Source organism: Ornithodoros turicata, chromosome 9 (assembly GCF_037126465.1).
Source record: "Ornithodoros turicata isolate Travis chromosome 9, ASM3712646v1, whole genome shotgun sequence".
In the NCBI taxonomy this organism is placed as follows: Eukaryota; Metazoa; Arthropoda; class Arachnida; order Ixodida; family Argasidae; genus Ornithodoros; species Ornithodoros turicata.
The window spans coordinates 27,623,595-27,649,131 of record NC_088209.1 but is presented as its reverse complement, the minus strand read 5'-3'; the positions used below and the strand labels follow the sequence as shown (position 1 = coordinate 27,649,131).

The 25,537-nt window shown below is 44.3% G+C and overlaps 1 protein-coding gene across 2 annotated transcripts in view; it reads right to left on the bottom strand.

Moving 5' to 3' along the window:
* LOC135368487 (synaptotagmin-3-like) overlaps positions 1 to 25,537 on the bottom strand; it is a 53,301-nt gene that overhangs the window by 9,171 nt on the left and 18,593 nt on the right. Inside the window, exons 3-4 of one of the 2 annotated variants that reach the window (XM_064601824.1) lie at positions 14,943 to 15,143; positions 14,087 to 14,280 (exon numbers count right to left, since the gene is read on the bottom strand). The gene's annotated coding sequence lies outside the window, so the exon portion shown is untranslated. The remainder of the gene's footprint in view (positions 1 to 14,086; positions 14,281 to 14,942; positions 15,144 to 25,537) is intronic. The other variant, XM_064601823.1, reaches the window with a different exon arrangement.

Sequence of the window (25,537 nt, the reverse complement as noted above, 5' to 3'; positions counted from 1 at the left end):
AAGGGCCTTAGACGCTGGTCGAGAGGTCGGTGTCACGGAGAAAGCTCAAGAGCCCACACGCCCACATCACGCCCTCGCCCAATCATCAACCTGATTTCCAGTTGTCGTACCAGATTTGTCGTACTGTGGGACAATACACTCAGGTACTTAGACAGGCAGGCTACACAGCTGGTGTGCATGCAGACCCTTTTGGTGTATCATATGACTTCTTTCGAAGGACAAAAAAAAAAAAAAAGAAGAAGCAGAAGAAGAAGAAAAACAGCGTACCCATTTTGCAAGTACCCAAGCCTTTCGCCAGATTAGCAGACAAATAACGCTTGTTTTCTTATATTGTTAATCTAATATACGTTTATCCCGGCCAATGACGACAGCAACTTTATGGCAGGGCACAAGTTGCATAGACACGCCTTTCCTGCAAGGCACGTTAAATATGGCGCGCCGTGCTGAGTTATCGGCGCATGAAAAAAAAAAAAAAATTACAGGACAGTGGCGTAGCCTGAATCGGTGTTCCGGGGGGTTCAAACCCCCCCCCCCCCCCCCCCGCGAAACCGCACCTTTGGTACCGCGTATTGAGAGAGAGAGAAACCGTTGGTGAAATCGTCTCCCCCACTGAAAGTTCCCGTAGAACCCACCCCGAAATATTTTTCTGGTTACGCTATCCTTCAGGAGGGCAAACTTTATCCACAAACCGACTAGTGTTGCCCATGATCATACGAATTATCATTTATAATTTCTTCATTTTCCACTTTGTTCCGTTTCGCTCTTCAAATGTTGTAATGATAATGGTGCGAAATCTGGAGCACTAGAGGGATAACATTGTTGCACTTAAAGTGATATTTATGTATTTGTATTTATTTATTTTCTGCGCTCACCAACAGCTTGAGTCAAAGCGGTGATGCGCAATTCGTTAAAATGAGCATAGTAAAATAAACAAAAAGGGACGTAATCTGAACAGAGATATTAGTGTAAAATCACATTACAAATACCTATCTTAAAAACTCAAAGGTTGAAATATATCAATGTGCGACAAACTGTCATTGTAGGAGGCCTGGATAGGTGATATCGGTGCCATATCACTGAACTTTAGGCAAAATAACCTTGTGTACCTGGCTCTTCTAGCTGGCACATGAAAATTCACCGCTGGAAAGACGTGGGGGCAATAGATGTAGCCGTTCACTATACCCTATGAAGGAACAGCATGTCATTTAGATGTCTCCTATTCTTCAATGTTGGCACCTCCGGCACAGCAAGGAGCCTCTTATAGTCATAATATAATACCCCTTGCAAGAATCTATCGTGATAATGCTTACAAAACGTTTCTGAACGTTTTCGAGGATGTCAATATTCGTTTTCGAAAAGAAATTCCATGCCATGGATGAAAATTCTAACTTACTCCTTTCTAAACACTGATAGATTAGATTAGCTGCGAAAAGGAAAATGTGTAATTTTTAGTAGGGACGAGGTCAGGACTGGCTACTTCAGTGCTTGTAGTCTGAAAAAATAATGATTGGCAACAAATAACAAACAAACAAAAAGTGATACTTTTAACTAGATCTTCATTAGAAATCAAGTGCTCTCCGGTCAATTTACATAGTAACTTATGCTTGCCATTTGTTCCTTCAAATACGAATTTTGAAGTTTCTTTTGACTTTTGAGTTCCTTTTTTGCTTCTGTGTGGAGATTTTTTTGTGTGTGCAAATTGTGTTATCGCCACGACGCAACGGTGGCTATGAGCGGCGTACAGACGTGGACAGATGGAGAGAGGACAGCAGGAAGGAGTGGGGGGACAGGGGGCTTAGCATACGTCCTAGGCCGACTTCAGGGGGAATTGTGCCGACATTCGTCTGTGCGGAGATTGATTAACACGATTAATAGAGTTGATTGATTTCATTTGGGGTTGGAAAAGCCTCTTACTGTGTTTTTTTTTTTTTTTTGTATGGTGGATGTGATAATGCTTTTGACATAGTGAACAAAGTTAAAAAAGAAAAAGAAACAAGGATAAGCAGTCCGCGTAAAGGTTATTCAAGATTAGCGATAAGCAGCGTCGAGTAACCTTTACCAATATATATAATGTCTTTTTTTTTCGCAGTCATTCGCAGAGATCGCGACCAAATCCTCCCCTCCTGCGAAAGGTGCACTTTCCCGGATTACATAAAGGCAGCCGTCGCAGCCAGTGTTCAGCGACTGTTACAAAACCATCCTACTCAAGTATGATCGGGAAAGCGGGTGCTCCCATGAGAGCAATGCAATTACACAAAGAACAACAACAACAACAACAAATATGTGATGACAATAAGGTCATGGGGCGTTTCACGGCTTACGCTGCGGTACGTACACCACCACCACCAACAAATACACATGTAGTGAAGGTGGGTGGGGAAGTTTGCAACTTAAATGAATGCTCAGTAGTACAGCCTGGGACAAAAGCTTACGGAACACCTGCGAGTCGCATTTCTCCATTGGAGCGACCCCCAAGTAGCAAACAGGAGTGTACACACATATCGAGAGATTAACGGAATAGCCGGTCACCCGTTTCTTATTCGATCCCTTCCTAGCTAATCGCTAGCTGGCTGCTGCTTCGATGAAGAAATACGCCAGTGCCGCGTTCCGTAAACTTTTGTCCCAAGCCTATACCCCGGGCACACCATTACCAAGTGCTAGTATGCGTGTGCGTTCTGTGTCATTTACAGCGAGCGAAATCAGAAAGAACAAAAAAAAATGGCTTCAACCTCACACACAACAGCGTGACTTTTAAAATCGTGTAAAGGTATCGTCAAGTGGAAAAAAAAAAAAATCCCAAGTAAAGCAATGTGTAGGGATTTTCCAAGCAGCAACCACGGCCATGACGGGGGGGGGGGGGTATGTTTATTAAATAAAAAATTAGGAGGGGAAGATTAGCCACCGCTACGGCGGCTTGCTATTTCCAGGAAAGAAAGGGAAAAAAAGACAAAGAAAGGGAAAAAGAGACAAACAAAAAGAAAAACAAACAAACAAACAAGCAAAAAGGAAGACATACACGAAACTGGTCACAGTTCACCCAGAAGGCAACAGATCCGCAGAAACTGAACAAGTGCCTTTGTCTACCTGACTATACAGGGTGTTTGCTCTAACTTGTCCAGAAATTTTATTTAAAGCGAGCGATAAAAGAGAAACGAGCGCTACTTTTCACCTACCTGACTAAGAAACAGGTGCTACTAGTGAAGCAATACCTGTTTCTTACTCAAGTAGCGGAAAAGTACCACTTGCTTTTATTTTATCGCTCGCTTTAAACATAATTTCTGGACACGTTAGAGTAAACACCCTGTATTGTGTGGGGCCATGAGCTGAGAACAGACGTGTATAGATGATCAGCACAAGCAGCAACAAGCCAATAACGACCATGCTTAAATCATCACTTTCCTGTGCAATGCCCAAGTAGTTTAAATGAATCTTAGATATTACCATGTTAAATATTTTTAAGTATTTACTACTCTACTCTACTTCCAATTTCTTTTCCAAGTATTAGTTCTACTCGTACGTATCGTACTGTAACCATTTTTAGGGTATCTTGTATACGTGTCTGCTCGGGAAACATCCTCCAGCAGCTGCACCTAACCACCACTTCCCAGTCTTCACTCTTCAGGACGGCCTTGCCGTCACCACTAACGACTGAATGCCTAAAGTCACTGGACTGGGGAAAGTAACGTCATCCTTTCCCTTTCCCGCCTCGACCTCGAACCAACAATGGCGGCCGCAGCATGTGCTACAGCCGCCATTGTTGCTTCAAGGTCACGGCGGCAAAGATCAGAGGATGGTGGTACTTTCCCTAATCCTGTGACTTTACGAATGCCCATTCGAGTACGCCTCTAGTGGTCATTTGTAACATTTAGGGGGTCATATGGTCAGTAGTTGTTTGCAACATTTGCCATTTGCATTGATTCAACAACAAAAACAGACAATGAGGTTGCATGATAAGCATGTGCGTACCGAGAAAGGGCAAGAGGAATGCCCCCCCCCCCCTGCGACTACAAGGTCGCCTGTGAAAATAGTGCACTGCTTATTCGTAGGTCGTAATGACTATATACTGATGAGAATGATTATTCGCAGATATCTTAACAGGAACCTCTGAACACCCACACAGTCCGCAAAGTCCTCTTCCAGAAGCAAATAAGGTAGGGGGTGGGGGGTTGCACACTTGCCCCGCCCCCTTCTGAAAGCGCTTAGCCCCCTTGGAAAAAATCCTGGGAACGCTCATGACGAAAAGTAATATTCGGTGTAACTAACTATACAATCCTTGCTGTTTCCAACCTATGACGTAAGAGACGATGGGCAATAATTGTCGTCACCTGTTTCAGAAGTCCATGCAATATCACCTTACCGCGACCTTGATACAAAGACCACATGTGTCCGACACATGCAACACGTGTGTACCACCTACCGGATGTAGTTCGAGGTGTAACGCACGATCCGGTTCAGTAGAGCTTAGGCAAAGTGAGAATGTCAAGTCGGCAGAGCACTGTACAGCTGCCTCGTTCATTTCAGCTGTTACAAGTTCAATACGGCTGAGCTAACAGGGGAGAGTTTCGCAGAGGGAATGTACTGACGGATACGGTGTCCTTGCCCAACAGCTGCATCGCGATATTAACAGTGAAGTCGACTTGACTTTCCTTGTTCTGCTCGCCGAAGCCGTTACTACGCACGTAAAGGTAGAAGAAAGAGTCGTTGATTCTTCTCCACAATTATGTTATGTTGTTCTGACTATTGTTAGGGTTATGAAGAAAACAGGTGGAAACATCATTTTCCCGAAGAAACGTTTTTGAACAGCGGGCGTTTGACCTTGAAATTCCCAAACGGCACGTTGAAGCCCCGCCCTAGCTTGTTCTGATTGGCTGTGGCCTGTAATAGCTAGCAGCATCACTCTTCGCCGAGTCGTTCTGAGACGCCGAAACTAGAGGCGGCACCTGGTGACCTGATGGCGCTGCAGTATGTTTTCTCCCGCGGACTAACTCTGTTCCTAAAATACATTTCCTGCCGTTCTTACGTAACAACATGGCACGGGTTCGTGGGTATAAACTCCCCTTTGTGTTTTTATGGGAAGCAGACAACACTTTGCGTTTGAGGAAAACAAACAATGGACAAGACGAAGTGGATACGGAGACCCACAACCCAGCAAGCTTACTGATTGTTGGCTTTTGAGTCTCGAGTGTCCACTTCGTCGCGTCCTTTGTCCCTTGTTTACTTTCTTCAAACTCAAGGGAATATTGCTCACTTCACGTAAACACTAGCAAGCCGACGTTCCGTTTGGATGACCTTTCCTCTCATTTTTTTCCTTTGTTCTAATAAATATATCCCCCTTGTGCTCGCTTGCCTCTTGCTAATTTGCCAACCAACCCACTTATGTGTTTTAGCATTTGTTGGTCTGTCTAGCACAGGAGGAGATGCGCTCTCCTATTTCTCATTTTTCTGTTTTAGCCCGATTTTTAATTTTTTTTTCGAGGCATTGATTCGCTTTTCGTGACTACTCTGTGCACAACTTTTGCCTCGACCGTTCGCGGTACTAGGGTGCGCTGTTGCTGCTGATCTTTCTCTACAACCAAACGCCATCGACTAATACATGCAGTACCCATATACCTTCTGAGACCCGTGAACAGTTGCTTTTTGAAAGAAATCCGAACACGTGCTTCAGGTGCGTTGCTGCGCGAACTCAGAAACTCCAGAACAAAAATGGCATAACAAACGAAACAGGAGAGAAATACACTTTAGGTTCTGGCGACTAGATCCACTTATGTCTGACCTTCGTGTATTCTCACAATAGAAAGCACTCTGTGCTGAGGATACAAATCGCCATGGCGAAAGGATATTGCGCGTTACACGTGTAAGTCTCCATACGCAGACACGTGCAGCTACAAAAGGAAATAGAGACACGCTTTTTGTTCCCATTGGCTAGCTTATCTTCCGGTGAGCTTTTCCCACGAGAGTTTATTTCATTCCACACAGGCGGTCCAGATGCCGTGCCACGCGCTAAAAAAAGGACAGACACCGCGATCTTGGAATTTCCTTCTTTCATGTTCCTACCGACAGACTTTTTGTGACGTCGTAATAAATATTCACCACTCCGACAGGTACACTCTTAAAAATGAACTTCACCACGTAGCACGCTCCTAGCCAACACACTTCCAGGGTCTCTTAATCAGCTGGACTCTCGCTCCCCCCCTCTCTCCCCCCTCTCTCTCTCCCTCTCTCTCTCAAAATTGTTTGGTCCCTGGCCAAATCGAGCCCACCAACGCTTCTGCCCTCATAGTTCTTTTGACCTTCTTGGACCCCATATACTCTAAAAACAGAACTTCACCGCATAGCACGCTGTGCTCCAACCATTGCCAAGAATGATAGGGTTATAGCTTCTGATTCGAAGAGAGTGGGGGGGCGTACGCCTTTTTGTGGCAATTTTCATATATCCAAATTGCGTGAAGTGGCGCTACACAGTTAAGTTGTTACTCAGGTTGTTTCGACAACGGGCTTCTTGTCCGGGCATATGCCTTGTCTTTTTTTTTAAAGGAATAGCAAGTCGGCCTACGCAGGAGTAACCTTTCCTCCCTTTCTTTTTGCAATAAACATATTCCACCCACCACCCCCTATTCAATTCGCGAACTTTCAATTTTCTAGAGGAAACATAACGTCTGAAAAAAAAAAAGGAAAGATAGGGTGCGAGGTTCACGAAGAACTGAGGAACAGGAAGGACCGTGCTCTAAGCAAGGCAGGGCTTGCGCCGAAACGTCAACCGTACTAGCCCTAGTGAAGTTCTACTGATGCCCGGCTCTCTACTATGTGATGCTCTAGTCCATTGCGAACTTCCGCCTATCTGTCCCTTATTCGTATTATTATGTCGTATAACATTTCAACGCGCAATTCTTTTGACATGTTTGTCAACAACTGTATGTGTCCATGTCGCAGGGTGGCATGAAATGTGAAGACATCAACGCATGCTTTACAACGCAGCCGTTGCAGAGCGCTAGGCTTGCTCTAACGTCTAAGCTCGATAGCGTTTTCAACATTTCGCGAGCCACCATCGTTTGTGGTCGATCATCGGCAAATTGTGTCGCTGGGTCAGTGACGATGCGGGTCACCACAAGGCTCATGGAACGGTTACACGCAAAACTCGGTTGAGGTTTACATTTATTTCGTTATTCTGTGTACATTACAAATTGCATAACAAAAAGAGAAAGAAACAAAAAGCAACTGTGCTGCGTGACGCATTCTCATACGACACGACAACAACAAAAATTATATTTCGACGATGAAGCGGGGAGGTCTTCCACTCTAGGAATGGAACGCTACGCCATAGCTAGGGGGTTTAATACGGGTGATGACGATGATGATCGGAGTGGCAATGGCGATCCTGATCGTGATGGTGGGAATGTCCGAGGACGCTGTCCGGGACACAATAAGCCCTGTAAGCCAGTCGCCTAAAGAAATAAAAATAAAAAACTACATGACATAAGGCCGCCCTGAAGTGGGCCGAGGTGTCCCAAGGGCTAAGGTATCCCAAGGGCCGCGGTGTCCCAAGGGCCGTGGTGTACCAAGGGCCGCGGTGGCCCAAGGGCCGAGGATGCACGACATTAAGGTAAAGGGGCGGCTGCCAAGGGTGGCAAGCTGTGATTGCAGTAGACGACACGAATTTGTTTTGACGCAATCATATATTCGTTTTGTTTCTCCATGGAACTGTGAACGTCCCCCTTCTTGACAATTAAAAATCTTGGATCCAGGAAGCGCTGCGTATTTGTTTACTTAAGTTTAAAGGATGGTCGCAAGGAAGTGTATGTGGGATTTTTAAAGGAAATTAGGCCCCACTTCTGTTGTCTGCGCAGTGGGTCATACACTGTTAGCGATTCGAAGGTCGTTCTGGGAGTCATTCTCACGTTTTCACTTCTACTCAAATTCTATAATTCTGTAATCACATTCTATCATATTGTAAACATATATATTTCTTAGGGACTAGTGTTTGCATCTAATGTTTGGCATTTCTATCACATCACATCACATCTATAGTGTTTGGCACGTTTCTGCAGCTTCTTTTCTGCACGTTTACTCTTCGTCTTGCAGCCCCGCATTTTAACGGGATCCGAAAAAAAAAAAAAAAAACTCTTCGCATTGATGTTGCCTCAATTCGAACTTTCAATTCAATCAAATTTATCAATTTTTTCGAAAACTCAAATTCTAACTTTAACCTGGCATAAAATATCTGCGATATAGTTTACGCGTAGATCAGCTACAAGTGGAGAGTAACAGCAACTGTCCATTTGAGCAGCTGCTTCAATTATGAATAATATTCGCCTCGCTCTCATAATGTAATTGCCTTGTGTATTGTCCGTAACTTAATTTAAAAAAATATGGCCGCCCGCTAACGTACAATTGTCGTGACGTAAACTGACGTAAAACGTTTCTTTTTTTCAGTTAAAAGGCATTGTTGAGCGCGAGTTACGGAGAATCTCGAGAGACTGCCATTTTTCCTTACACCAAACAGCCAATACTGTCCGCCCCTGCTTCACTCGTTACAATGTCTGCGTCTGGAGTATTCGCGTAACCAAGTGTTGCGAGAACAATGGCCTTGGCATAAAGGCTCGCTTCTGTAAGGTATCTGCTAACAAAGCGTACTACTCTGAACTTTAGCGAGACGTCAATGCGAAGTTAAACGACAGAAAGCCGCCATTTTAAACCGTGCACGACTATAAGCGTTGCTTTGTAGGACCATGCGATCGCAGAACTGTGCTTGCAGTACGATAAACAGGTGCGTAAGCACCACAGTAACAGCGCAACAAAATTGAACGGTTCACAAAACGTTAAGGGTTTTGCAATAAGAATATCACAACGTTTTAAAAAAGGGATTCATCATTTACACTCTTAGAAAGAAGGCAAGTAAAAAAGGTAGTAACGACTGCGGTTACTAACCCTCGACGTGCGTTACCAGTTGGTCCCTAGCTGACTATTAGCTAAGATTCCTGGTGGAAGGTAGTAAATGCTGCCGTTCCTAGCGAGAAAGTCTTGCTTACTAGCTCTCACTTATGCTTGCTATATGGTATTTCGTTCCCGTTAATTTGTGGTGGAGGCGGCATTATCTCAGTTAAACAGTGACTTTATTTAAAAACACAGCTGTTAATACAGTAGTATTTTAATCAATAGGGGAGTGACTTACGGTAGCATATTATTCGCTCCTGAGATAACGAAATGTTACGCATCTACACCCACAAAGTCTCTTCACGGCTTTTGGCGGCTTCGCAATCTCGGAAGCTGCAATGCATTCATGGGGTAACTTCGCCAATAATCCTGGTGGTTATACCGTGGCACAGGGAGTATCCCAATGAAGACTACTGAGGGATGCTCGGATGTTTGCTGTGGTGGTGGGTACTGGGTAGTTCTCTTGGACTACCCAATCCCAGAGCAAGAGGGTTAGCACACCCCTCCCTCTCCTGCGCTACCATCATCTCTCCCCTCCCTCTTTCACCCTCCCCTCTTCTCCTTCCCCACCTCTACAGAGCAGACTCACCCCACCTTCCCCCTACATCACCCCCCCCCCTCCCGCTGCGATGCATTGTATCAGTATCTGTGGTCGAGCAAATGTATGTATGTTTTTTAATACTTCGAACGTGAACATGTTTGGCCTGGTTTGGGTAAAGCATAAGAGGATGAACGTGGCTTCAACCAAGGCTAGCTCAGAACAGAGGGTCCCGACGTTTCGGAGCCAACTTAATACTTCTATAATACCTAATTCTTACTTAACACTTAATTCTTTACTTAATAACTTAACTTAATGCCTAATAACTTGTGTTACTTCGTTTTAATACTTCTATACAGGAATTGGGAAATAAATTGGTGCTAAAAAATTAAACAAATAAAAATTAAAAGTATTATTCCCTTTTTCCGCAATTATAAGGCATGCCGTGTATGCCCAAATTTTTTTCTAACAATGTGCATACTTCGTAAGCTTCACTAGGTGAAGGCAGCAGTGTATTCTATGTATTCTACGTGAAAGTCGAGCTTTTACTAGCTAAAGACAGTGTTATCAACTAAGGTGCTACTGCTAAGGTACTGCTAAGGTGCTAAGGAGGTGTGCTCTTTACTAACCTCTTCAGTTAGTAACTGTTTTACCGCCACTTTTACTACCTACGGTAAAATCCTAGTAACAGATGTGACAAGCACATGCTTAGTTTTGCATCATCACATTCATATGTGTGTTAGTTTAGTGTTGATGTGTTTAGTATAGCTAGTAACTGCACCGACTTTTCTTTCTTTCTTTCTTTTTTTTTTTAGGAGCGCACCGCAAACTATGGCCCTATAAAGGTACTGCACCTAAACGCATTTGGCACAATGCCAAAATATACAGATAACTTTCTCTTCATTTTTTACTGGCATCATCACCGTCATCATCAACGACACTGAACGACAGTTACGCGTAAAAAGCTATCGATGCAAGTACGCAGGTTGACTTGTACTCCGCCGGTTACACAACCGAAACCCGTGCGCCGGATACTCTTGTGGTACCAGCTGGAGTTCGAGATTACACAGTATAGGCTTCCACTGAAGCTGATTGCACAGCTTGGAAAGCGGTGACGTTGCGTGTGCAACCAGTTACATAACAGTGCGGTGGAAAGATTTATGTCGCACTGAAACGACTTTTTTTTAAGTAAAAAAAAGGGGGCGATCTTGTAGAGTTCAACTCCAAGAGTGCCGATTGACAGCCTGATAATGCGTGGTCGAAGACCTTTTTTAAATTTCTTTAATTCCGTGTTAGCATCGCGAAGCAACTGCGGCTATGAGCGATGTACAGTCGTCGACAGTGGAGAGAGGACAGCAAGGAGGAGTGGGGGGACAGTGGGTCCGGGAAACAGTCCTGGGCCGACTTCAGGGGGAACTGTGCCGACATTCGTCTGCGGAAAACCCAGGGAACACCTCATACAGCACAGTCGGTGGGAGGATATCGAACCCACCACCTCCCAGTCTCCAGCACGACCTTGGCGAGCGGACGCCTTAACCCGCTCGGCCATGCCACTGCTGAAGATTTTGTAATTAGTACGATAATAGTGTGGTGACAGGCGACACCTTTGTGGTATAGACCTGTGGATTAACTTTGCACAGCTTGGTGTTCTCTGGCATGCTCTTATGCGAAGAAGACTAAGTAACTTGTACAAGTCCCGGTGAAGTTCTGCTCTGGACGCGACCATACTGCCGTAAAATTGTAAGTTCAGACTTCGAACCTAGTTGATGAAGACAGAAAATTATTCGAACCGTTGCTTACAGATGTAATTTTCTGCACGTTCAAGCACGTAATTTCTTCTACGTGTCGTCGTCGGCGAGGTACAAGCCCTTGAAGAAACTTCCACGTAAGGCTGGGACGTCATAGGAGGTCTGTGACGTCTGTTGGTTCTCCTAAGCACATGATATCTCCATGAGTACCCCGTTTGCTATAAAACTTGGAATGTTGCTTCACATAGATGCAGTATATGTATCCGCCTTTTACATCTCTCCGGCATAACATGGGGCCAAGTTGCGCAACCCACTTGAACATTGTGTGGCGACAGCCACGATTTCAGTGGAGGGTATAGAACACGCATATAGTCAAAGTTAATCCACATACTTCTGCCGTATCGCTCGTATTCATAGTTGCACAGCGACGTAATTTATTGAATCATTAATATGTCAATCCATTAAATTGCTGCCGTGTGCGACACGAGAGGTAACACCGTGTCAAATAATAAATCGTGTTCATGTTCGACGTTGATTCCTGTACTAGTGCGCCATTCTCCTTTTGTCCCGTGGACTTCCTCTGTTTTTTTGTACGACACCGTGTAATAGCACTATTGTGATGTCTATCAGAACCCAGCTGTCCTTTACATGACAGGTATCAAAGTTGTATTTCATGTGAAAAATGCACAATTTCCTTGACTTTAAGGACAGACAGGCACTACAGAGTTTCTGCGTGATAGAGTCTGTCCTGAACACTTGGTAGTGTTTATCTGCCTCAAACTCAACGTAATGATGTACGCGAGCGGGCCTCGGGCTGGCCCGGCCCGTGGCAATTTCTAGTGGGTTGCCCCACACGCTCAAGTTCCAGGAAACACAGCCGTACGATGCAGTAGCGGATGCTGCGTTTGAGCAGTATTGCACATAGGCAAAAGGTAGGTTAGAAATTGAGCTCGATCCTGTAGGTCATATAAAAATTTGTGAAATCAAACAGGGAGGGGGGGGGGATATATTTATTAGAACAAAGAAAAAAGTGAGGAAAGGTCAGTCAAACGGAACGTCGGTTTACAATTCCGCAATGAAAAAAATAAATAAAAGAAGAATAAAATAAAAAAGTAAAGAATTAGGAAATAAAGGATAAGCTAAGAAACGGTGAAAGAAGGATGAGATCAAACGGGGGGGATATGTTTAATAGAGTGAAAGAAAAAAAACGGTAATGTCAGCCAGGCTACTGCCAGCTTGCTATTCCGAAAAAGATCAAACAGGTTTCCTAACAAGCATGCGGGGAGCGGGAAATAGGTCCTTCTGTCGAATTTTGTCTTCACGACATACACGAAGGTTAGGGTAAGCACAGATAAGGCTTTAAAATTAGCTCAGAATGCCCCGTAGTTTTAGTACGCCAACGACGTAAACATAATTTCATGGATGTTAATTATTCAAGCGTCCAGAGTAATTGCTTTCATTATTTGTTCAGCGAGTTCAGCTTACGATTACTTGAGCTTTTTACTTGAACTGCTTATGTCTTCTGCCTTGAAATGCTTGTGTGTAGCAGCACAAGAGAAGCCCATTCTATTTGGCCTCTCTGCTCGGCCCAGTCCAGCACAACCAGGGGGCCGTTACGACTACCATCTTGCACTTTCTTCATGCCTCCAGCCTCTAAGCCACCCCCCCCCTTTTTTTTTTGTGTGTGTGTACGTTTTCTTAAAGGAATAGTAAGTCGGCCTACGCCTGACTAACCTTTCCTCAATTTCTTTTTTGAATAAACATATCCCCCCCCCCCCCCATTCATGAAAAATCCGCATGCATTGCGTTCGCTCCTTCGTAAATGTACGAGTGTTTGCGGAAGTTCTGGCGATACCACCAACACAAAACCGACGTTATCATGAAACCAACATTACGGAGTTGCTTATAGACTAACACAACTATGTGACATGCGTTGCTTCTGTCAGAAACGTGGTTGGTCGTGAGGAAGCACTTCAAGCGTCGCTCGTATACTCTTCGTTTAAAAACCATGATGTCGTATATGAATGCGCCAACAAGTTGAAAAACACTGCCCGATAACATTGTAAGTAAATTAAAGATACAAAATGGCATGAAATGGAAACGAAGGGCGTGAAATTGGAAGACATCTAAGAAGAAAAAGAAATAGAGGAGACTGGAAGCAATCAATTAATTGATTCGGCAGTTTACAGTTACTTAAGCTTAAATGACGAAACCACGTAGCTCCAGAGACCAGAAATGTTGCGTACTCGTATTCCATGAAACGGTGAGAATGCTCAAGCACCTAACGTACGCTTGTGTCATATTAGACAAACATATCCTGGCTATAGACACTGGTGAGCTCAGTTAGCAGTGAGTTTGAGTGAGCTGGTTAGTTCAAGCACGCTTTCAAAACACAACTAAGCGAAGAGGACAGTACAAGCATAACCGAAACTGCTTTTTAACTGACCTGAAACTCCATACCAAGACGAACTGAGAATGACGTGGACAGAACGAGAAATCATCTCACAGATTATTACGAGTTATCTCACAGATAAGAAAAATTATCTTTTCATTTTCCCGAAATCAAAAATAAAACGTAAAATAATTCGCTTTCATTCCTGGACTTGCGCACAAAAATTAAAATTCGCTACTACTACTACTACTAATTCATAAATATTACTGGAAAATGTTATGCATTGCATGCAGTCTGTTGTGCCGCTTTGCAAAGTCCCCCGTGATTCCTGACAACTCCCTTTCTTCTACTAGTGCAACTTACCTAATATCAAAAACAGAAGCGAATCTGTATGAATGCAGTTATTAACTTCCTTTCCACTGACATTTAAAACCTCCCGGCACTTGTTCCCTCAAGAATGAAACTTCATTCGCTCACCTGCAACGTCACTGACGACCCACGAGGAATCCTCATTGCGTCCGCTTCGTAGAGAGTGCTCCACGCGTATGCTCCTGCCTCCGCGCTGCCACACGGGCTGTGTTCCGCTTCTCTCCGTGATGTCACAGTGACGTCACGGCAGACGATCTCTCAGGCGACCAGGTGAAAAAGCGCCGCCAACCAGCCGGGATTTTCTAAAGAGCGAAACGAAAAGCACCTTGGGACCACTTGCTGCAAATCATTTTTCTTCCTTTTTTATTATATACGCTGAATTTAAGTTTGCATTGTGTCCCGTAGAACATGTGTTCAAGGAGGACGTACTTCTGTTAACCGCATTTTTACCAAGAAGCAGGAACAGTGATTGACGTTGATGTTTTTCCAGTGCTTGTCCTAAATGAATGCGTCTTCATCGTGAAGTATGAAGTGAACATATTTATCTATTTCAGAATACCCCAAAGGGTCCTCACGGGCATATCTTCGACGTATCCGTCGCTTATATCCGTTCCATCCGCAAGGCCTGAGCGGATTTTTGAATTTAATAATAATTTAATTTAATAGTTGGGGGTTACGTCGCGAGACAACTGAGATCATGCGCGACGCCACAGCGGTCGGTCTGTGGATTGCTTTAGCCCACCTGAGGGTTCCTTAACGTGCGATGAATGCTCACCACACGACACGGCGTGTACCCTTACGTGTACGGCAACTTGTACCCTGCCACCAAGTTTCTGGCGTCCTCGGCCGGGTTCGAACCCGCGATCTCGGGATCAAAAGGCGAGCACGCTACCAACTGAGTCACCGAGGACAGTGGACTTTTGAAGGGTTAAGAATAATCGAGAACTAAAAAAATAAAAGTTACCAGATCCCGTGGCATAGTGGTTAAGATGGCCGCTTTCCACGCCGGAACTGGGAGGTGACGAAGGTTCGAATGTCTGGGGTTTCCCTGGGTTTCTGCGGCAGACTTTCCAGACGAATGTCGGCAGAGTTCCCCATGAAGTCGGCCCAGGCCCATACTAACCGCCGCTCATAGCCACAGTTGCTTCGCGGCGGTAACACGGAACTAAAAAGAGATCGAATGCAAATTAGAATAAAAAGGACAGAAAGAGATTTCGGACGACTGAAATGCGTGCAAGCTGCAGGTGTGATGTCATTACGTATAATGCGTTCTCGACTAGGTCCTGACAGTATATGAATTTATAAATCAAAACGTGGATGAGGTTATATTGGAGGCGTTCAGGTTTATCATTGTATCCCCGCATAACATTTCATGTTTATCTGGAATGAGGTGACGAAAGAAACATGTACTGTGAAGCAGAGTTGCAAAAAAGAAAAAAAAAAGGAAAAAGGTTTAAAACAAATCAAATAAATCTGACTCATTTGACTTTCATCAGGCTTTTAAGTCAGGGAACAGTAACGGTAATAGAAACGGAAACAGAAACGGTATATTACCGAAATTACAGATGTGGTAACGATACCAGAAACGGGCACGCATACCACGGCACTCCATTACCAGAAACGGAAACGAAAATGATCGTTTAATATAGAATTCGGGTTATGGCTATTCCTGTTGTGCTATGGCATGAGTGACTTTCATTTTATTTAGTTTTTTTCCACGGTAATATATGTCAATAATATATGCCTGAGTAATATATTCCCAGTAATATATGCGCTTAATACCACACAAGAGTATGGCACGTTTGCAACTTCAGAGATCCCTGAACCGTCTTGATAGCCTACCCTTTAACGTCGTGAAAATGCTGGGCGAATGGCCTGCGATTCATCGTCAGGGTGCACAGCGCTTACTCATCACCCTCGTTAAGAGCATAGAAGAGATCTTGTCTTTTCAGACGCTTTTTTTTTTCCTTTTCCTTTTTTCTCTATTAGACCTGGAGTAGCTTGTCCCGCGGTGAGCGGGCTCACATCTCCACTGTTTTTTCTCCTATCATCATCATCATCATCATCATCATCATCACCAACATCATCATCAACATCACCAAGGGTATGGGAAGCGCAATATCGGATCTTCACAATGCATCCGTCGTTTATTTGTCCTCTCGTCCCAGTCTGCGTAACTCATGACATAAAACACACGTGACCTACACAAGAGATTCCACGACATAGCACGTGGATGCGAGCCTTCTTTTTTCTTTCTTTTTCATTTCACCGTGGTTATGGCAGTATTGTTTCCTATACTGAGAGTGTCTGCCTACGTATGCGACATTAGAAGGAAGTCTGGTCACGCCCAACTTGAGCTGTTGAGTTGTATACTCTACTGGATGATGACATGTTTCTGTAGATAAAAAAAAAAGTCCTGTGAGATGTTCGGATCCCACCGACGCGAAATTAGTTGTGTGCTGTGTACTCGTGACACAGCTTACAGCTTATGCGTCTTGGTCATCTTGGGGTTGCATTTGTTTCTTTTTTCTACTTCTAATTTTTTAACTGCTTCTCCCCTTTCACTTTTTCTTTTGTAACTGTTTCATATTTCTATTTTTTCTTTTTTACTGTTTCTTTTTTCTACCTTTTCTTTTTTACTGTTTCTTTCTTTCTCCTTTTTCTTTTTTTACTGTTTGTTTTTTCTATTCTCTTCTACTTTCTTTTTGATTCATGTGTTCCTGCCTGTCCTGATTTTTGTCAGGACTCACATCACCGTATTTTTATTTTTCAATCAAGCAATCAATATAAAAAGTATTTAAGTTAGATACTAAATGCTGACAATTTAAAAATATTTCAAACAATGGTAGTAAGATACCAAGTTATATCCAAAAGTACTTGAGATAGAGAAACTTGAGTGGAGTATTTAAGTCGTGTGCAAGTCCGGAGTGCAAGTGCAGCATTGCATGTAATGCTTTGCGACGTCTGGTCGAAAGAGATGCTGTGTGGGTACTGGGTATTCCAGTACAGGGTACTGGGTAGGAATGGTACTCGGTACTGTGTATGTATCGGAGGCACCGCTGTAACAACGAATTATTAGTGAGAGTGTGGAATAAATAAGTACGGACCAAATGTATGTACCCTTTTGCCACGTTTTGGAGCTCCTTCCTGACTTTTGAATCAGTTTCGTTCTCAGGAGAAATTATTCGATTCGATTCATGACGAATATCAGTGATTAAAATCACGCCTAAAGTAAGTGATTTGATGAAGAGGACAGCAAAATAACGGGAAATGAAAAGGAAAATATGCCGTCATTTAGACCAGGCAACTAGACATACTTACGTGCAATGGGTGACATTTAGAGCAACCTTAGTCAAACCTTCTCATCGGTCCCAAAACAAGGAAGAAAATAACAGGGAGAATACCTACCCGGAACTTAACCAGAAACTGAACTTGTATGCACCTGGAACTACTTGTACACCAAAGTAGCGCCCGTTAACCCACTTTATTGAATACATCACCTTTCTTTTCTTTGTGACTTGTCACTTCGTTATTTTAAGCACTCGCTTCGGTGCATTACGCTGTGACATATAATCCCCCTAAACCCTCATTCGATGAAATTTAGTATTGAGTTCACAGCATTTAGGCCAACGAAAATCGCTAAAGCACAAGCAAAACGTTTGACACAATTTTTGTTGATTTTGCCCCTCTCAGTGCCATATTTTCTCTTTTTCTTGTTGTTGTTCTAATGCGATCCCAGATCTTAGCACCGCGTTCTGACCCACTTGTGCTGCTACGCAACCGAACGCCACTCTAATCTTTGCACCGATTAATCACACACTTGTATCTTGACTTGCTCCACTTCTGCCCTACCTAAAGCGGCAGCTTTGTTTCCTCGTCGTGTAACTTTCTTCAGCTCAAACAGTTTCTCCGGTACAGGTGCGTGAGGAGGACGCATTCTTTCCTCCTGTCGAGCTTGAACCAGTGGCCTGCTCTCGAGGCCTCTCCCAGGTTTGACCCAGTGCGGGCGATGTGCGCAGGCGCTATGACCCGGTTACCGCGTTCAACGGCCGGGGATTCCCCTCCTTTAGGTAACAGAACAAAACACGCGGCTGGGGCTCGGGTCACAGCCCGTTCGAGGAGAGCGCTCCGCTGAGGCAAAATACGAACTTGGAGCTTCGTGGGGATCGAACAGGGAAAAGTTTTAGGTAGTGTTGCGTTTAGCGTTGCGCTAGGTAGCGTTTAGGTGGGTTTAGGTTGCGGAAAGTGCACTGCTCAGTTTTCGTCTTCCACTGTTCCTTGACACGGCATTTTCCTATCTTTTATGCGAAACACGTTCAGCCTATATCACTGAACGCCCCCCCCCCCCATTCATCATCATTAAAATAAGGTGACGTTGTTGTTGCGTTCAGCCTCGCTACTTTTTCTTTTTTTTTTTTTGTAGAAAACATTTTACAAATACGGAATGAAGTCAGACAAGAAGTCCGTAAGGACCTTTGGAGTATTAATAAATAAATAAATAAAAAATAAATAAAAGGCTTGTGTTATTGCGTCCGTCCGTCCACCCGTGGCATTTCCTGTAAAGCGTGCTTTCACTGCAATGACCAAGTGCAGACAGGAAAAGCCACCATGCAGTACGTTCCACACCTCGGGAAGGCTGCATAATTCAAAAATTAAAAAGGCCTCAGCAAAGCGAGCAAGTCTACAGCGACCACATTATGAGACCGACACTCGAGCCTGAGTACAGAACATCATTCACTTCAGCTATCGCAAGCCCATTCTCTGCGTCAACGCTCTACATCATCGAAGCTCTTGGACATTTCCGTATTAACACAGAACTGACCTCTCGCTTTTAATCGCGCCATGTGATAATGTGAATGGTGGTGCGGTGCATTTGGGTGCACCCTGGATGCACAAAACGGAACACCACTGCTTTCATTTTGGTAGCACATGACTCCATTTGCTAGCAGCTAACAAACCATGAATGCAGAGTAGTAAGTAATATTTTTGTGACCAACCTTTCTACTGCATCTATTTTACTTATTCCTCCTATCCGGTAACTTATTCGTGGAGTATATTGAGCGTGTGCTCCTGCACCACTGCGCGACGTGTAGAAGTACGTGATCACCAACACAGGGTAGTGTTTAACTCCCCCTTCCATAGGTGGCGTTCCGCATCCTGCGCAGTGCTACAGGATAGCACGTGCAGTGCATGCACGCAGCTGGTGGTAAGAGAACTGCAACGCCAGTTGCCTTAACAGGGCAAAGACTGACAGTTCAATAAGAAAACAACATGCATCTTTCTTGATTTCTACTTTTTGAAAACCTAGGGCACGGCCTATGGCTTGCTCCTTAGATGAATGGCTATGCTAAGAGATTAAGCGCACGAAATGAGACAGACATCAAATTTCAAAGTATTCCAGGAGCTAAGGAGACTCTAAATGCTTTCCGCTTTGGTATATCCACGTATTAGAGCATGCTGCGGTGTCAGTCAGTATGCTTTGCAGTGTGAAGCCAAACAAGACAGCATGAAGCACACGGTAGAAAGATAGGAGTAGCTGTGATGCTGTACGTCACACACAAAAGTCTGACACTGTACAAGGCTCTCCGTAACACGGGTAACAGTCAGTATGGCTGTAAAACAGCAAAAATGTGGGGTGACAATTCGCCTGACGTCATACAGACGTCACTCCTATAGTCTGAATGGTTCTGAACGTGCAGCAACGGGAAGTAGCCAGTGTGAACGTCCTCCTACTACGGGCTCCGAGTTCCCGCACAGTAAATGTCTTTCCCTGTTTCCCCCCTTGTCGTTTACTGCGCTAGATACGAGTGTCGAATACAACTGGTTGGCAGATCGATATCGTTTACGACCTCTCTCCTAACTTCTCTACTGTCTTTCCTCGGAGATGATGTGAGCTTACGGTAGTTGTCCTATAAAACAGAGCCGGATATATATCCCTCCTCTCGCATCCGCGTTCACACACTTGAGTGTGCTATAGACCTTATACTTCGAAGCGTTCCCACGCTAGTCTTTTATGATTCGCTATTTCAGTGGTTACCAGGAACGAAGTGACATCACATCTGTGTTGACGTTGCATCCAAAGTCCGCCCCCATTGGAAAGCGCCAGAAAGGTCTCAATAGCTGGTCGTAATTGAAAGGGAACCAGAACAATTGTGAAAGGAAGATGCTTTCCCACCTTTGGAAGTCCTATAGAGAAATACAGTTTTTTTTTAACTATGAAAGCAGAAGATGTTGTTTTTGCAGTTGAGTTCTACGGCCAGGCGGACATCCTCTGGAAGAGAGTATGTAATTATAAGATGACTAATTACCTGAAATTAATTAATTACCTCTTTAATTAGGGAATTTCGGGCAAAAGCGAGAGAGCAGATTAAAGGGACTATCATCGTTGAACGCCATCCCACGTTTAAAAAATTCCGAAACACGCACGTGCGTTCAAATATCCTTCCCCGAATGCTGATATGCAAATGAGCCGAAACCAAAAGAGCGCGCCTCAAGAGCGCGTCACCTCTCGCCAACGGAGGCTTTATCTGGGCCGGAAAGCGGCATCCGGTCAGCTGAGCGGCACCTACTCCAATCGTCTCCATCGCTCCAAATCACGTGGCCCTCTGACGGAAATGAGCGCTGTACTCCTCGCGCTCCTGGTCGAGGCGGTGGTTTCGGTTTCAGCTCATTTCCATATCAAAATTCGGGAATGGATATTTTAACGCACGTGCGTGTTTCAGGATTTGTTGAACCCGGAATGGCTTGCAACGACGATGGTCTCTCACTCTGGTATCTCGCTTCTGCCCGAAATCCCCTAATTAAAAAGTTACTTCACGAATTTTAGGTAATTAGTCACCTAGTAAGTGGCACACTTTCTTCCAGAGGACGTCCGCCTGGCCGTATAGATCTCAACTGCAAAAAACTACATCAACGCTGCTCTTGTAACTTTTTATAAAAATACTGTGAAGGCGATAAAAAAAGCACTCTCTATGTTGAAAGCGATATCGAGAAACATGATTTTTGTGCCTACTTTTCATCGTGCAAAGGACCACGACTGCATTAAAACGTGCGGCGAAATATCCTTCCATTTTCACGCTCACTTTTTCGTGAGCGCGCTTCGACCGCCCTAAAGTTAGAGAGAGAGAGAGAGAGAGAAACGGTCTGCCGGCCTCGGTAACTCAGTCGGTAACGTGTTGACTTGCTGAGGTCAAGATCGCGGGTTCAATCCCGGCCGACGACGGTAGCACTGTGGGGAAGGTAAACATAGGTTGCACGGGTACTAGCTCCCTCTGTGTAGGGTGGGGTCACCCTTTGTGGAAGCGAAAGCAGGCCATGTTGACACCCACGCTTACCATGCATGAATGCTGTGTACCGATTTCACCCACTTTTTTAAACCTCCTCTGTTACGTATTTACTCAACTCCAAAATGTAGTGTGTCGCTAGACGTGTAGCTACACTTTTGTTGAACGAATCGCGTGGGCGTCAAGATGGCAGAAATTCGTAGCAGACGACTCGGTTGTCGACACCCTATGCCAGAGGGAGCTAGTATTGAGGCACCCTAGGTAAACATTGCTTGCAGCACCGTGTGTCGCAGATTTTCGACGGACGTTAAAAGAAGTTAAGAATCCCAGGCGGTCGAAATTGTTCGCGGGATGTCGCCACGCAAACAGGCTCGATATACCAATTGACTTGTATTGAAAGACATAACGGAAGACCTTAGACGAGAAAGGGCGTTTCTGTCCTTCGTCCTCATATCAGTTAGAGATATAGGTTGAGAGCCACGTATGTAGGGAACAATTACTTTATGTAGCAATCGTCGTTTCATTTTATTTTTTCCCCTTAGTTTGAGTGTGAACGTTAAAAAAAGGAAATGATTTGAACTCGTCACCTGACGAATTCTGCTACTCCCACTCCCATAAAGAACCCCTAAATGGATGAACCCCACAGAAAGGAAAAATAAAAAGATTGTAAACATAAAAAAATGTGGTCTGTGAATCCCTATCGTGCATGGCTATGTTGTGTCCTGGGGGGGGGGGGGTATATTTAGTAATAAAAAAGAAGGGAAATGTTAGCCATGCAAAGAGCCGGTTTGCTATTCCACCGAAAAGAGGGCGGAAATAAGAAACGGAAAAGCAGAAAAAATGAAAGAAAAGAAGAAGAAAAAGAAGGAAAGAAAGGAAAAAGAAAGAAAGAAGAATAGAGACACTACAACAACAATCACATGCATAATGTAAAAAAACCCGAGACTAGGGAACACGAAGGGACAGACACAAACACACCTAGTCTCGGGGTTTTTTACATTATGCATCATCTTCACCAGCTCGCTTGCTTCCTAGCCATTTTTTCATAATCACATGCAGTTCGTGAGTACTGAGTCTCTGAGGAAAATGAGGAGAGCGTCAGTGTCAGCCGAGCTGGTTGGGGTGCAGGACGGGGCCAAGGAGAGCCGCCAAAGAAAAGTCGTTATAGCTCATCTAGAGCAGACGGCTCGTTTTATGTACGTATCAATGAAGATGCTGCACACAAAATGAAGTAAACATAACGTAATCACTCAAATCTACCAACATATTCAGTGTCCCCACATCGGGGCAAGTCCGCCATAAGGCGTATGAGAAACCTAAGCCATAATGAGATGAAGCCGTGCGAATAGCATCTTACGGGTACCCAAGGGTTGCATTTCATCTCGCTTGACTCGAGATGAAAAATACGTTTTCCCTCGAACTCCTCGAAGACTTGCTTCCTCGTGTGATCATTAATTGAATTCATGCCGGATACCACTGCAGGGCACGGTTCTTTGTAGTGAAACCAACGTTCTGAGAAAAAGCTGGAATATTTGAATGTTCCGAAGAACCTGAGCTCATAAGCGACATACGAGAGAACCGCTTTCCGAAATCGATGTTGGATAGCGGAGGTCTTCCGGGAAGCTTCTGCGAATCGAAAGTTGCTGCAGGAAACGTGGATTCGAAAGTGTAGTGCATTGTGTTAAAAGAGCTTTTCTGTGGTCCTGGGATAACAGGTTTTTAACTTTCGAGGTACAATAAAGGAACCTGTGGTCGACGTTGCGAGACAGTCCTTAGGTGGAGTGAACAATGCGGTGACGAGACGTGAGATATGGAATGCCAGTAGCTGTGTACTTTATAGTTATAGCCAAATACGCTACAGACATGTACACATTTCCCGACGGCGTATTTACTCACATAAGAGGAAAACGGTCTTAATCTCCCCTAATGGTCTCCTCACGTTTCAATTGGGAACTTTTCCACACCATACATTTCGTCGAAGTATTGAGTATTCGAACATCTCACAGAACTAATTCTAGGCAAATCAAACTATTATATTCATTGAGCAATATACCCCTTGTATACGTTGTTGGGCTAGTTGGTGCATTGCAGTACAGAAGATAGCGTTAAGAACAGACGACCAAAGAGAAGATGTCGAGCGCTTACTTACAACTAACTTTAATTGGCATCAGCCGAAGATGCGAATTAAAGTGCACTGTTTTTCTTTCTTTTTTTTTTCTTACTTTTTCCTTTCCTTTCTTTCTGTTTGTTCATTTTGAGTTTCTTCCTTTTTTTGGAATAGCAAGCCGGCATTAGCCTGGCTAAGTAAGCGCTAAGTAAGCGCTAAGTAAGCGCAAGTCGATCCCGTCTACATCTTCTCTGTGGTCGTCTCTTTTTAGCGCTATCTTCTGTACTATTATATTCATCATTGTCTTTCAGTTTACAAGTGAATATAACTGCATAGTTCACGCGTCGGCGTAAAATAATACACGATACGTCCCCGGTGTCTCGTACCCGGGAAAAACCGTAAACCAAGTCTACCGAACGGCCATCCATGAAACAACTGTACACCTCTCCTAACCTGATCTATCTATATTTGTTATCCGGGTAAATTGTTGCTACAGGGCACGCATCTTTTATCTTGCAAATGCAACATTCTCCATTTCAAATTCATATCGCCTTCCTAGGTTATTGTTCCCTGCAAAAAAGAAAAAGAAAAAAAGAAAAGAAAGTCGCTCCCTGTTAAACTGCAAAATACCCAGTTTGCACTCTCGAGTTCCGAGTCCCCATTGTTTTATTCAACTTATGCTACGCAAGAGAAAATGTAAAGCAACGGAACATAATACGATTGAGAAACTTGTAGCTGAATGTGACTAAGAACAATGATATCCCTCCAAAACTTATGTTTCATCTATTCACTGATATCTGTGGACTTTGACTCACCTCGACAACAAAACGACCGACGAGTACTGAACACTGCACTTGAATTTCATTGGTGTGCATCTCATCCTTTCCTTTCACGGGTACGTGGTGTTTAGTTTCTTACGCGTCAACGACCGAAAAGTTTCCGCGGCACCTGCAACTGCAAGGGAGTTTCTCTTTTTACTGGTGTACTCGGTAGCAACGTACATTTGCTGGGATTTTTCTTTTTTCTTTTTTTAAGTGTGTGGCATCTTCCAGTTGCGTTGTTCGTACTTTTTGAGCCCTCGAAGCAGTGACGGGCACGAGCATAACAAAACTGTCGCTGGTATTTTCCTGTTTTACGGAAGCAGATGACGACAGTAATAATGAGAATCTGACATCTTTTACATTGTTGCTACGTCTGTTAAAATATCGTCTCCTGCGTTCGAGCCCCTAAGTGTGCGCTAAACAAACGAGGTCCTTCCCTGCAGAGAAGCTCGCGTGCTCTCTAAGTCTTGTGTTGACACACCGCCCCGTTTGTCCTACATACGACTTCCCGCAGGACAAGGGGATGCTATACATGACCTAAACTTTGCACACGAGGAATTGCTCTGCAGGGGAACCGTTGTGGGGTAACGAAATTCGCCTGGAAAGTCTGCCGGGAAACCCAGGACAGCCGGTGCGGGAATTCGAAACCGCGTCACCTCCCAGTCTCGACGTGGAAAGCGGTCATGTTTTTTTTTTTTTTTTTTCTTTTGGTTCCGTTTTAGCGCCGCGAAGCAACTGTGGCTATGAGCAGCGTACAGATGTGGACAGATGGAGAGAGGACAGCAGGAAGGAGTTGGGGACAGGGGGTTAGTATGCGTCCTGGGACGACTTCAGTGGGGAAAGGCGGTCATCCTAACAGCTATGCAACGGGAGATGGTCAATTACTCGGAGACACTGTACTATATTTCACTGCACCCTGCTCACTCTTCGAATTAGCTAACGCGAAAATTGAAGCTATGTGGTAACAAAACCGTGTCTCCGCATCCACACTCTTAAAAATGAACTTCACCTCATAGCACGCTCCTAGCCAACCATTATCTCGAATGATATCGTTATCTGCCCTGATTTGTTGAAAACGGGGGGCGTACGCCATTTCTGTGACACTTATGCTGTTCATAATTGTCACAGAAAAGGCGTACGCCCCGTGATTTCAACAAATCTGGGCAGATAACGATATCATTCGAGATAATGGTTGGGTAGGAGCGTGCTATGCGGTGAAGTTCTTCTTTAAGAGTGCACAGATTAAATGTGTTGCTGCCTCACGTGTGGTGAAGTGGAGAGCCCTGAACACATACTGTAAGCGTATTTTTATTCGCGATGTATTAATTTTCGCGACCGCTAAAAAATC